At 40.0% G+C, this 14,832-nt stretch overlaps 1 protein-coding gene and 1 long non-coding RNA gene across 5 annotated transcripts in view; one reads left to right on the forward strand and one right to left on the reverse strand.

Annotated features, from left to right (window-relative positions):
* Positions 1 to 3,766, reverse strand: part of LOC130541180 (uncharacterized) — a 32,523-nt gene extending 28,757 nt beyond the window's left edge. The window contains exon 1 of the long non-coding RNA XR_010111191.1: positions 1 to 3,766. This exon is cut by the window's left edge and continues 26,978 nt beyond it. This is a non-coding gene — a long non-coding RNA (uncharacterized LOC130541180).
* PLS3 (plastin 3) overlaps positions 1 to 14,832 on the forward strand; it is a 93,853-nt gene that overhangs the window by 32,745 nt on the left and 46,276 nt on the right. Inside the window, exon 1 of one of the 4 annotated variants that reach the window (XM_003805412.6) lies at positions 3,926 to 4,064. The exons of 2 other annotated variants lie outside the window; for them this stretch is intronic. The gene's annotated coding sequence lies outside the window, so the exon portion shown is untranslated. Of the gene's footprint in view, positions 1 to 3,925; positions 4,065 to 14,832 lie in introns of those variants that run through there. One more of the 4 variants, XM_034950576.3, reaches the window with a different exon arrangement.

The raw sequence follows: 14,832 nt of genomic DNA on the forward strand, positions 1-14,832 counted from the left end.
TTCATGAAAGGAAAATAGATGAGTGTTGTTGTCATTAAGCACAGTGGGAGAGGCCTCCAATGTACGTGTCACACATGGAAAGTATACCTAGTACTGGGTGTGGTGGAGAGCATGACGTCTGGATGAAAGTTGTAAGAGACTTTAAAAATACTATGCCTAGCTTTTGTGTTACAACTACATATTCCACTGATACTTATGTGAAACTCCCATAACTTTTTGGGGTGTGCCTCTTTTTTCCACCCTGGGGTGGGAGTGTGTCCACAAGTGCATGTGTGTGAACTCTTAACTTTGTGTTTGTATTTTGAGATGGAGTCTCTGTGGCCCAGGCTGGAGTGCAGTGGTGCAATCTCTGCTCACTGCAACCTCCACTTCTGGGGTTCAAGCTGTTCTCCTGCCTCAGCCTCCCAAGTAGCTGGGACTACAAGCGCACACCACCAGTCTGGCTTTTTTGAATTTTTGGTAGAGACGGGGTTTCACCACGTTGGCCAGGCTTGTCTGGAACTCCTGACCTCAGGTGATCCGCCCACCTCAGCCTCGCAAAGTGCTGGGATTACAGGCCTGAGCCACCGTGCCCAGCCGGGCCTGAACTCTTAACTGTGTGGTTTCTGTTTGTAATATCTAGAGAGAGTGACAGTGAGAATTTGGTTTCCGTCGGCTTTCCTTAGCATTCATTTTGATGAATTTGGGATGCAATTTAAAAGCCGTTTTCATTCTGTGGCCTGCTGATGAAAATGTAGAATTTATTGCAGAACCCTTGCCACCGTCTTGCATTCCCAAACTAGTGTTCATTACCCATAGTAAAAACCGAGATCCTGTTCACATACATGCACATACACAGACACGCTCCCCACCGCCCCCGTCACGCACACACCCACACACACCTCGGATGGTGAGTGAGATAGAAGTTTACAAAATGGGCCACATGCTAAAACTGGTTAAATTACTGATGTGGTAGAACTGTCTTTTAGCCCGGGCACAGTTGCTCACACCTGTAATCCCAGCACTTTGGGAGGCCAAGGTGGGTGGATCACCTGAGGTCAGGAGTTCTAGACCAGCCTGGCCAACATGGTGAAAACCCGTCTCTACTAAAAATACAAAAATTAGCCGGGCATGGTGGCAGGTGCCTGTAATCCCAGCTATTCGGGAGGCTGAGGCCAGAGAATAGCTGGAACCCGGGAGGCGGAGGTTGCAGTGAGCTGAGATCGAACCACTGCACTCCAACCTGGGCGACAGAGCGAGACTCCGTCTCAAAAAAAATAATAATAAATAAAAGAAACAAAAAACTGGCCGGGCGCGGTGGCTCACGCCTTGTAATCCCAGCACTTTGGGAGGCTGAGGCGGGCAGATCCCAAGGTCAGGAGATCGAGACCATCCTGGTTAACACGGTGAAATCCCGTCTCTACTAAAAATACAAAAAAATTAGCCGGGCGTGGTGGCGGGTGCTTGTAGTCCCAGCTACTCAGGAGGCTGAGGCAGGAGAATGGCATGAACCCAGGAGGTGGAGCTTGCAGTGAGCCGCGAACCCGCCACTACACTCCAGCTTGGGTGACAGAGCGAGACTCCGTCTCAAAAAAAAAAAAAACCAAAACTGTCTTTATGTCCTACCTAGCATTTACTAAGTAGAAGATGTGCCCTTTTGAAGGGCATGTCTATTCCTGGAACTTTAACTACAATGCTTTGCAGTAGAAATATATGCTATTATATTAAGGTGAAGTGACTTTAGAATTAGTAACTCGGTGTTGACAGATCATGCTGATCGAAGATTAGCCTTGGAGTTTGGAAAGCTGGAGAGCATATATATTCCAGATGACCAGGAAAGGAAAAGTCAGAAAAACAGTTTTTAAGTAGTACTGTTATAACGACCTGTAAAACTTGAAACGAGAGAAAGCTGTCTTCTAAAATGAAGAATTACATATTTAAAACATTAATTTCCTCAATGATACTGCTACATATCTGAAAAGGGTGGTTACGTAGCATTTGGGACAGACCCGTCTCAGTGGTTTGAGGCAACAGGTGTGGCTGAAGAAAAGGTAAGGCTGGGGAAAAACCAACATTTCTGGTCTAAACTGATACTGTCTTCTTACCTGAGGCAGTTTCCTATGCCCTGGTTTTCTCTATCTGAAAAATGCATGATAACACATACTCTTCAAATTAGCTCAAAATGCTTGGTAGTTACCTACTATTCCCTGACAGGCCACAGGCAGATAGTTCTATGCTTGTTTTAGAAATGGAGAATTTGGTACTCAGAAAAGTTGAAGAAGCTTCATTTCACATAGTGAGTCAGCAACAAGGACAGACGGAAAAACATGTCCTATGACTCCTGCCATTGTATTCCTTCTCTTCTGCATTGTGTTGCCTTTTGATATTTCACGAAGGTTTTGTGATTGGTGAAATAAATTAAAGCACTTCCATGAAGGAGACAAAATGTAACCCAGTGTCTGCTGATGGTGGTTAGTGATGAGGACAGGAGAACACTGTCTGCCTCATAATGGGGACTATCCGGTGAGGGCTCCTTTTCACAGGTGCCCACACTGTGAGTCACCTCCTTATGCTGAGAGTTCGGTATGCTATCATAAAATACTTTGTCATGTATTATTTATGAAGGACTAGAGTATCTATTGTCTCACTTTCTTTCATTCTCATGAGGTAGATTACAGCAGCAGATGGCATTATGCATGCTTTATCCCAGACACAAGATAATAATATCTGCCACTTACTGAGTACCTTGCTGGACCCAGACACTCTTACATATTTATATCTTCCCATTGGGTCATCCTGTGGACCTTGTGAAATATGTGGAATAGCTCCATTGTTATAGATATGAACCCGGGGCTCAGAGAAGCTAAGTAATTTGTTCAGGGTCACACAGACTTACAGGTCTGTCAGACTCCTAAGACCCTGATGCTTTCATTGTGCTGCATTTCCTTTCAAAGTATGAACTTGCCCTATGTCAGCACAGAAACGGCCTCTTCAGCCTAGCCCAGTGCTCCAACTGATTGTTCTCTCTCATAAAAGGCACTCACAACTAACCACTTGCTTGATTTAGGAATTCACTGATTAGATTGCTAGACCAGTTAAAGGCAAATTTCAATAATGAGAGCAGTTATCACGTATCTAGTACTTACCATGCGCCAGACTATGATCTAAATTTATGACACATATTAAATCATTTAAGCCTTACAACCATGTATAAAATAGTGAACTGCGATATGATGGAGTTGCTCTTATCTTCATCCCGGGATGAGAAAATAGAGGCAGAAGAGTTTTAAGCAATTTGCACAGTTAATAAAGTGTGGAGCCAGAATTTGAACCCAATCTGGCTCCAGACCTCTTTACTACAGCTCTCAGTTAGAAAATTATTTCTAACTGAGATATTTCCGTTCAGCAAGTGTTGGCTTAGTTCCTGTGTGCTATGCCAGCAGAAAATATAGTTCCTACACAGAAGAGCTTACATTTTTGACATAAATCAAAATGTATATACTTGAAATAAATGCTACAACACCTTAGCATATGGGGTGTAAATGTTGTGTATGGATCAGCATGAATAATAGAGACTGTAAGTGAGTGGCTTGAGAGTTAATTTGCCTTCGCAAGTAATGTTCTTGACTATGGACGAGTGACTTGGGCACTGGGGAGAAGCTGTTCCATGTGTTCTAAAATAAGCAGGTTACTTGGCTACTGTTCAAACTCTAAATAGGTATATGGGTTGTAGCTATTTGACCTGAACTAACTTTAAATTCCCCTGAGTCCTTATATGATTTTGGGGAAAAAAAAAAAAAGGAAGAAGAAAAAAGAAAACTTTTCTCTGTAAATGCTGCATTTAAATTAGAATTTATTAAATTCTCGGCAAAATACCGCCAGGCTGACAGGAAGGGGATTCGTAAGTATTGTATCATTCTTTTGTCAGGGTGTTCTCTTTTTCTAGCAGGAAGTGTTGTGACTTGCTCTCTAAAGTTGCAGTTGTAAGAAGAATGTTGGGTTTCCAGATTGCTCTTCTGGGCGTGGGAGAAGGTTCTGTCTATCAGTGCTGCGAGAAAGGAAAGAAACAAGTTTGCTCTCAGCGGGTAACTATTTTAATATTATTTTGACAGGCTCTAACTTTGAGATTACTAAATCTAAATTTAAATACTAAATGATTAAGCAGGAATTTACGTCAAAAAGCTTGAAATTCCTGTTATTTATTTGGGTAAACATTTGGAGTCACTTTAAAAATATTATTTATTCAAGTAGAATAAAATTTTTGTTAAGAGAAAAATTTGAAGTTTAGATTCTAACCTGTTCTGTGTGTATTCTGTATTTTTCTTTATTTAGAGAATGTTTAGGGAGTTTATACTTTTTAAAAATGGGTTTTGAAATCCTAATTATACAGCCGTATTTATCAAGTTAAGTATCTAAAACACTAAATAATAGAAATTATTGTCTATATTTGTGGTGGGGGTGGGATTTCAAATGCTTTTGATCCCAGTTACATGGTTTTTCAAAATTCTGTAAAATGGAGATTGAGGTGGCTGTCATGACAGAACATGTCACGATTAGATTGATATTCTACTCTTCCTACGTGGGTTAAATCAAACAGTTGTCTTAGTGTTTATAATTTACAAAATAATAAACATCACTGGTGATTAAATTTTGATGGCGTTATTTGTACTTGGCAGCAATAGTGATTTCTGGTGCTCACATACATTAGGATTTTCCATCACATGGTTGTCATATAAGTTTAATTTCCCCATATTTCTGGCAAAGGGAAGTATAGCTAGTTATACAGTCAATCCTCACTCTGAGTTGAGTCACCTCTCGGACTGGTTGTACTTAGTATGCGCATATGAAGTAAAAAGTGAAGCATGAAACAAAACAAACCAGTTTTTTCAATTAACAAGTGCTGTATTTGCTAACATATAAGCAAGGTATATAACACTGCAAGAGGCATTTTCAGTGACTTGCCGATAGCTTTCTGCTTCGTGTATATAGTGATTTGAGTTATAGGTCACAATATTTTATGGCATTTTTATTTTGAATTGAAGTGAAGCATGGTAACTAGTCTGATCTTGCCTAGCCTCTCTCTCTCTCTCTCCCTCCCTCTCTCTCTCTCTCACACACACACACACACACACACACACACACACAAACACCCCACACACACATATCCCTGAAAATTGCCCTTGGCTTCACTCAAACATATGTTAATTTTCATAAGAAAGGAAACTGGTGGAAATACTTCTTGGGTATGAAAATTAATTAATTTCATTAGCAGCAGATTTATTTTCTCATAAATTATTCAGATTTTGAGGGTAGATGTAAAAGTTTACTTAGGCATGGAAGACATTAGACCTTTTAAAAGCAAAGTGGGCTATTTCAATCTAAGAAGTTAGTTAATGTACCTTAGCTTTCTGAAGCTAGGGGAAGGAGAGGTGTCTTTTTGTTGTGTCTTTGGGTTTGAAATAGTATTCTTCATCCTAGGAAAAAGGGCTTTTAGACTATAATTGAGACTTGCATTAAATAGCTGCAAAATTCTTGCCTGAGAAACGTTTAAATGATGTCTTTAATCTGACCAAATTGAATCGAATATTTCTATTATTGGAAAAAGCTATGTATTAATTTATTTTTAAATAGCCATTGCTTTCAGATATTATCTTTGTTTATTAAGTATAAAAAGAGGAAAGGAAACTTTTACCTAAAATGGAGGTATTTGATATTCCTCCAGGAAATGACACAGGATTGGGCACCCTTTGGGGTTTAAGTGACTCATAGATATTGGTACTGAAAACAAAACAAAACAAAAGATCAGTTAGAATCTAGCTAATGATCAATTATAGCACAGAATAGAGGTATTTCCAGAAAAATGAACTCATTTCTTAATAGCTATGTAGGGGTGAAATCACAGGATTTCTGAGATTTGCTTTAAAATAATTCATGGAAGAGAGACAGGGAAGGAGGGAGAGAGAAGAAAGGACAGGAAGAGAGAATAGATGAACCAAGCAAATGTGGGGAAATCTGGTTAAATGTAGAATCTGTGATGGGTTTATGGGTGTTTTTTTTGTGCTATTTTCTCTTGTATATATTGAAAATATTGACAATAAAAAATGTTAGTAGACCTTTAGTTTGGGGCAATTTATATTTATTTTCTTTCTTTTTTTTTTTTTTTTTTTTTTGAGATGGAGTCTCACTCTGTTGCCCAGGCTGGAGTGCAGTGGCACGATCTTGGCTCATGCAACCTCCACCTCCCGGGTTCAAGCAGCTCTCCTGCCTCAGCCTCCCGAGTAGCTGGGATTACAGGCACCCACCACCATGCCCGGCTAATTTTTGTGTTTTTAGTAGAGATGGGGTTTCACCATACTGGCCAGGCTGGTCTTGAACTCCTTATATTTACTTCTAAATGTCAACTTTTATCTATAAATTGCAGGCCTGTCAAAACATGATGTATGCATGATGTGTATGACTGTAAAGGTGAAATGTGCTGCTTGAATGCCAAAATGGTTGAAAGTAAAAACTGCTTCTGAAAAGGTTTGTTTCTGTTTGATTTTCAGCTAAATTCAAAGGACAGGTCACAAACATCTTGAAGAGTTTTTTAGTATCTTGAAGTATTAAACAAGGGTAGTTAAAGCATGATAACAGGCCAATTGTATGTGAAGAATGTGAAGACGTTATTGAACTTGACTATTTTGTTCACAGCTTTCTCCAATAGAGTATGTGTTTTTAAAACCACGTGAGAGGACTATATAGCCTGCATGATGTGTAGGTCTGCGCACTTTCCCTACTCACCTCCATCGAAGTTTATTTATTGAGCAAACATTCGGTAGGTGCTTGTGGTGAGCCAAGATACAAAGTCAAATAAGATACCAACCGTGCTTTCAAGGAGCTCACAGGCTCGTGGAGGAGATAGAGAAAGAAATAGATGTCATCACGCTGAAAGCTGAAAATGGCTATAGGAATATGGGGAAGGGGAGGAACGGGTTAGCAACTATGACCCTATGACGCATCTCCTTTAAAATAATACAAGGCTGGGCACAGTGGCTCATGCCTGTAATCCCAACATTTTGGGAGGCCTAGGTGGGCAGATCACTTGAGGTCAGTAGTTCGAGACAAGTCTGGCCCACATGGTGAAACCCCGTCTCTCCTAAAAGAATAAAAACTAGCCAGATGTGGTGGCGCATGCTTGTAATGCTAGCAACTGTGAAAGCTGAGGCGGGAGAATCGCTTGAACCCAGGAGTCAGAGGTTGCAGTGAGCTGAGATAGAGCCACTGCACTCAAGCCTGGGTGACAGAGCAAGACTCTGTCTCAAGAAAATAATAATAATATAAAATAAGGCTGGGTGCGGTGGCTCACTCCTGTAATCCCAGCACTTTGGGAGGCCGAGGCGGGTGGATCACTTGAGATCAGGAGTTCGAGACCAGCCTGATCAACATGGTGAAACCCCATCTCTAGTAAAAATACAAAAACTAGCCAGGCGTGGTGGTGGGCGCCTGTAATCCCAGCTACCCAGGAGGCTGAGGCAGGAGAATCACTTGAACCCAGGAGGTGGAGGTTGCAGTGAGCCAAGATCATGCCATTGCACTCCAGCCTGGGCGACAGAGCGAGACTCTGCCTCAAAACTAATAATAATAATATAATGTAATATAATACAAACAGAAAATTGGAGATGGTTTAATTGGTTGTGGGTATTACAGTGGTAGAAGAGGGCTAAAATGGCTTAGTCTAACCCCATGCATAACTTTGCAAATAACTCTTCTGCTCTCATCTCTCTTCCCCGCCCTTCTTAATAAACCTTTATATCTTTCTTATGCATCCACAGGGGTTATTGGAACAGTGTACGTGCAGAACAGAGCAATCTCTTCTTCACATTAAAGAGTAGACTGATGTTTAAGTCTCCTTAAAGGTTTTAGATATATCCAAGGCCGAATTATAGTTATTAGGTAGGCAGCTACTTGGAGTTGGATAAAGGGTAGAGTTAGCCTTCAGTCACAGATAGAGCCTTCTAAAGTTCATTTCTCAATTGATTTGGAATTTGAAACATATTTTGTCATGGAAATAGTAGTAAGGTTTTTCAGGTTACTTTACAAGTATTCCTGAAATTTTATATTATGTTATCTGGCATGATATGGTTTTGTTCTATGATATCTTATTTTATTTTCTTTGTATTCTATGTGAATTGTAGAAGCACAGTTGCTAAATATATCCAGATTTATGTTCCATCAGCCAGTTACTTTATTCTCTAGTTCCTGATACTATACAATCTAATCAGTGTATATAATAATGCCTCATGAGAAAATACTGTCAATTTTATTTGGGGTACCTAATGATGTCCTCTGTTTAGTTGTACAATTTGCAGCTGAAATATTAAGTAGAATGAACAGAAGAGCTAGACCTGAAAAATAACTTTCCGAAGTAAAGTCTGCTATACGTGGTGATTATTTCTTTCATAGATGTTTGCTCACCACATTGACTATAAGAAGAAATTTTTGGCTGGGCATGATGGCTCATACCTGTAACCTCAGCACTTTTGGAGGCCAAAGCAGACAAATCACTTGAGCCCAGGAGTTCAAGACCAACCTGGACAACATGGCAAAACCCCATCTCTCCAAAAAATACAAAAATTAGCTGGGGTGGTATTGCGTGCCTGTAATCCCAGTTACTCAGGGGGCTAAGGTGGGAAGATTTCTTGAGCCCAGGAGTTGGAGGCTTCAGTTATCATGACACTGCACTCCAGCCTGGGCGACACAGCGAGATTCTATTTCAAAAAAAAAAAGAAGAAGGAGAAGAAGCAATTTTTGATAATGCTGATGTGCTAGAATTAATGCATAGTAAAACACTTCACCACTTTTTCTTCTGCTTCAACCTTTCCTAGACTTTTAGGACTAGGAACCTATGACACACGTGAGGGCATTTAGGTTTTGACTCCCTTATTTTGACTTTCAGAGCAACAAATCATTAAATAAAAATTATGCATATAGCCTCTTAAGCCTTTACAATTACTCCTTTACCAAGATTCTGTGAAAGTTTTCTAAAATGAGTCAAGCAAAATTCCAAGCTCCTTGTTCTTGAGAAAAATCTTGAAAGAAAAAATTTTTAAATGAAAAGTAAATCACATAGATACTTGAGTGTTTGTTTTATATTAAGACTAAGTTATTAGCACTGATACAATGGGAGTGGTTGTTCACAATACTTAGCATTCATGAGGCTGAAATTAAGCAGTGTTAACACAGAGAAGCAGAAGCCTGTCATATGTAGGAATGAATGTGTCATAGGAGAAAGTAAGCGTTTGTGTGCCTTTTTTTCAGAATATTGCCTGTTTTATGATCAGTGCCAATTTAACACCAATGTTTTAAATAAATGACTTTTAGAACTCTGTATGAGTCTTTACTGAACTCATTGTCTATATTCTGTATGTTTTATACAATTAAAGTTTTGGTTATTTTAGTTCAAGGCTTAAGTGAATCCCTTATCCTTTTAAATAATGATAACAAGTTAGTATTAGCTGGAGGGGGTTACTATCTGCATTTTCTGGCAACTGTTCTTATTTCTCGATATCATGGTCATATTTGTTAGGAGCTTTTTAAGTTATTTTCCAAAGGCTATATATACTAGGCATGGACCTTCTCTCTGCAAAGCAATGTGTAGTCTCTTTGTTTTTGTTTTTCTGGGAAGAGTAGTTAATTGGCTGGGCACTGCAGCTCAAGCCTGTAATCCCAGCACTTTGGGAGGCTGAGGCAGGAGGATCACTTGAGCCCTGGAGTTTTAGACCAGCTTGGCAACATAGTGAGATCCTGTCTCTACAAAAAAAAAAAAAAAAAGAAATAAAATTTAAAAATTAGCCGAGTATGGTGGTGCATGCTTGTAGTCCTAGCTACTGGGGGTGGGAGGTGCTGAAGCAGGAGGATCACTTGAGGCCAGGAGTTGGAGGCTGCAGTGATCATGCCATTGCACTGCAGCCTGGACATCTCAGCAAGACTCTATCTCAAAAAAAAAAAAAAAGGAAAGAGGGAAAAACAGTTAATTACCTTTCCTCCAACACATGCTTTTGCTTTTTTTTTTTTTTTCCAGCTATGCTTGGAGAAACACATTATTATTATTATTATTTTGAGGTGGAGTCTTGCTGTGTCGCCCAGGCTGGAGTGCAGTGGTCCAATCTCGGCTCACTGCAGCCTCCGCCTCCTGGGTTCAAGCAATTCTCCTGCCTCAGCCCCTTGAGTAGCTGGGACTACAGGCACGTGCAGCCAGGCCCTGTTAATTTTTGTATTTTTAGTAGAGACGGGGCTTCACCATGTTGGCCAGGATGGTCTTGATCTCTGACCTCGTGATCTGCCCGCCTCGGCCTCGCAAAGTGCTGAGATTACAGGCATGAGCCACTGCGCCTGGCTGAGAAATACGTCTTTTTAATTGTGCTTCACAGCTTTGTGTCCTGGGCAAAGTCAATGACTATCCCAGGCACTTGTTTATTCCCTAATACAATTTAGGGAATGAAGTTATGGAACTCTACAGACTTCTTAGCTTTCAAATTCTCATTGCTGTGATCACTGGATATTGGGAATACTGGGAATTTTCACTCCCTCTAAACATTGCAGTTGGTTGGAGTATTTTATTCATTTTTTATCTTTATTTTTTTAGAGGCAGGCAACCATAGCTCACTGCAGCCTCAAACTCCTGGGCTTCAGTGATCCTTCTGCCCCAGCCTTCCTAGTAGCTAGGACTACAGGCTCAGGCCACCATGCTGGCTGATTTAATTTTTTTTTTTTTTTAAGAGAAGGAGTCTCGCTATGTTGTACAGGTTGGTCCCAAACTCCTGGCCTCAAGCAGTTCTCCCACTTCTGCCTCCCAAAGCACTGGGATTATAGGCATGAGCCACCACCCTCAGCCTCAGTTGGTATATTTTGTAAACCATGCCTATGTAACCAACATCCAGCAATGAGAGTAAAAGGTGAAGTTTAGACTGTTCTCCAGAAACAAACAATCATGAAATGAGACTTGCAAAGCAAAGAATTACACAAGTTTTTGTGTGCTGTTCGTGAAAGAAGGATTTTCTTTTATTGAAGAAGATTGTTCTCTTTGACCAAGTTTAAGAATCTATGTAAAGAAGGTAGATAAACTGAACCAAGTAGGACAATGGAAGTCCCAGCTAGACTGACTGTCCTCATATCCACTTATGTAACTATAGGGAGAAGTCTATAATTAAATTTCAAAATTTTGTGGCAAGATTCTAAATTCTCTGGGAGTTGAAGAGAAAGATCAGTGGGAGGTGGAGTCATTGGGAAACATGCTTTGGGAGAAGATGAGGCTTCTGAACCTTGCTTGAAGGGTGAGTAGAATTTGGATAGAGAGAGAGGAAAAATAGAGGAGAGTATTCTAAGCATGAGACGCAGATAGAGAGAGAGGAAGTTCTTAATGGAAGACAGGAAAAGCAGAAGAGACCAGAATAAAACAAAAGGTACTGATAGAGGAGAATCCAGAACCAGCTGTAATAGAAACACAGTTCTGTGAGAGTACTGGGAAGATAAATTTTATCTTGGGTGCGGACAATCTGAAGATACTTCCTGAAATAGGCTTTTGAAGTGTCTAGATAGATGGGTGAAGAGCATTCCACTGGAGAGACCCAGTGGTCTCTCCAGGGAGTGGAAGAAGCGGGAAAATACATGGCCTGTTTGGGGAATAAGGTCTCTTGAGAGTGTTGGGTTCAAGGGTGTAGTACATATAATGGGAAGTAGCATTGGAAAGATGGGCAGACATAAATCTAGAAGTCAAGTCAGAAAAGTGTAGGGCCTTGAATGCTGTCCTAAAAAGGTGGGACTTTCTTTTGCATGGAATGTTTATAAGATCCGCTCTTCAGGAGATTATCAGGAGATCAGCAGTGTAAAGATTGCACTGGAGGAAGACGGAACAGCAGGCAGATCTGATAAAAAAAAAAAAAAACTTTTGTGGGGTTGGGGGAGGGGGAAGGGATAGCATTAGGAGATATACCTAATGTAGATGACGAGTTAATGGGTGCAGCACACCAACACGACACATGTATACATATGTAACAACCCTGCACGTTGTGCACATGTACCCTAGAACTTAAAGTATAATAAAAAAAAAATATAAAAAGATAAAAAAAAAACTTGTGGAGTAGGCCAGACATGAGGTGATAAACAGATATGACGGAAGAATCTCAGATATTGCAAGGCAAGAATCCAGAGGGATGGGTGGTTGACTGATCCTCCCTTTGTTTTTTATGGTCAAACTGCAGTCTGGAGACAGAGGAAAGTGGGAAAGTTGAAAACGAGACCTAATTTGGCAGAAGAAAGAGTTAGAAAAAAAACAGGGAAAATAATGTGGCAGTAAGTTAGATTGGAGACACTTAGACTTTCCTAACTTGAATCGTCCTCACTGACTTTCCTTCTCCCTTGGCCACTTCTAAATTGGACCCTGATCTGCTGCTGCGAGTGTGTCTGTCACTAACACTAGGCACAATACCCTTACCAGTGATGTCTCTCTGAGAATGCCCTTACCGGGGATGTCTATCTGAGAAAATCCTACTTGCACTCAAAGACAGAGTTCAAGCCTCACCTCGGAAAAAACTTTTCTGACGCCTACCATTTAGTATATATGACTGTGATGGCATGATTGCACTAATGTTGTATCTTTGTTTTTCCATCTGTTTCCCCCACTAGACAGTAAGCTCTTCCAGAAAGAAGGGGATTTGGATCCTAATTGTCTCTTATCTGGAGCACCCAACACAGTGACTGGTACATACTAAGCCTTAAGTTAATGCTTGATTAATATAAATAAATAAGTGGGTGAGTGTGGTAGACATTCAAGCTGGGAATCTTCTAAAGTCATTAGGAAACATGAGACTGGAGCTTTAGTAATCATAGTATGAATAGGTGAGTTTTAGCCCACAGTGTTGCACACCCATCTAAGCTAGAGACTAGTGTTGAGCTGTTCACTTACCTAACTAGGGAGGTGGCAGGGTGGCAGTTTCTATTGGTAAAGGTAGGTATGCAAAGTGTGGGTGTTCGAAAGCACTGCCTGTTTTGGATGGAGGAAGGTGACAACACCCCTTTTCTGATCATTCTTGAACTGTTCACACATAATGGTGGCTAACTTGTTTATTTTCATTTATAGTGAAATAATGTATTTCTTCCATGTTTTGTCCCCTCTTTGTTGCTTTCTTGTTCATTTTAGGACCTCAAGTATGTGTTGCCCAATCTCTGATTTAAGTAATGAGCTTCTCTTTTCCAATTCTATTTACCATACTAGTGGCTGGGATGAAGCCTCTGGTGAATATCCTGTTTTTATCTTTTGGCTGCCTTTCAATTTAAAAAAAAAAAAAATCAAGTTTATGATCAAAGTTGGTTACCCCCAGATGAGTTTCCCACGTGCATTCTCTTTCTCCTGGACCTCATGGTACTGAATGACACAGATGAATAAGTAGATTATTCAGTCAGCTGCATTCCTAAAGTGAGTGAGTGCTTTAGGAGATAAAATAGGCACCCCCATCCCCCTTCAAATACCTTTCAGAATTTGAGTAATAGTTTCAGGTAGTTGTAGGTATATACCTTTCTCAGCAAAGATCTGTGTTTAGGGTTTATGTATAGTTAAATGAGCCGGTGGAGTGGTTTCATAATTGCAGTATTGTTAGTCAAACTCTGTAATTAGAGATGACTTCATAGGCATAAGATTCTTCTATGGGTGACGCCCTGAATTCATACCCAATTGTACACTATATCCTTTTATGAGAAAACAAACAAACAAGGTTTTGTTTGCTTTTGTTTTACTCCCTTATTTGAAAATCTGTTTTCCTGTGTCTTATATGTTTAGTGAAGAAGGGCTGGCTTTTTTCTACAGCTTTCCCTTTTCCTTTACAGAAATGGCAGGCATAGGAGCTAAGGAGGAAACAGAATTTGGGACAGATCAAAGTGCTTTGCAGATGAGCGAATTCAGAAAAACGTAGAGACTCCAGGAGGTTTTATTTTTGATAAGTATTAAAATTGCTGAGTTTAAATGGAGGAAAAATATATCTCTATTTCTTTGAATGTCAGTTCTCTTTCTCTCTCCCTCTCTCTCATCATGTAAATAAAGTCCGCTTTTGCGTGGTGGCACACATCTGTAGTCTCAGCTACTCAGGAGGCTGAGGCAGGAGGATTGTTTGAGCCCAGAAGATTGAGGCTGCACTGAGCTGAGATTGCACCACTGCCTGGGTGACAGAGTGTAACCCTGTCTCAAAAAGAAATAAACACATAAAGTCCACTTTTGTGGGAAGACAGACTGGGAAAGAGGACATATTTGAAAATCAGGGTTTTTTTCCTTTTGCCTGTCAATCACATATTGTGAAATCGGGGTTAAACTTTTATTCAGCAAGTAATACTTTCTCTTCACCTTTTTCTAGTACTCATGAAAAAATTTGCAAATTAGGAGGAATGTGACAATATTGACAAGCTGTTAGCTATTTTGAAAAGTGATCCTAAAATATTTAAAGAAAAATTGTTGTTTGTTTGTATATCTCCTGTCTGCTCTTTAAATTGTGTTTAGAAACTGGCCTTACGGAGGAACCACATTGAGTCATGGATAAAAAGTGACTGACAGGTTTTCCTTTAGGCCCATCCTTCTTAAATTACTTTGACTAAAGACTTGTAATTTTTATATATGAGGGAGACCTATTATACTCTGTAGTCAGTAATTATAGGGAGATGAGATAACTTTTCATTTATCCCATGTAAAAGGCTATTAGTAGAACTAATGCCTTATATTTATTTATACAGCTCTTCACAATTAACCCAAGCATTCATTTATTCCCTATTTTCTTTCATGAAGGATTTGAAGTTGCTATGTAATACTTCATAGTTCACAATATGCTGTCA

This window comes from Pan paniscus, chromosome X, assembly GCF_029289425.2.
Source record: "Pan paniscus chromosome X, NHGRI_mPanPan1-v2.0_pri, whole genome shotgun sequence".
In the NCBI taxonomy this organism is placed as follows: Eukaryota; Metazoa; Chordata; class Mammalia; order Primates; family Hominidae; genus Pan; species Pan paniscus.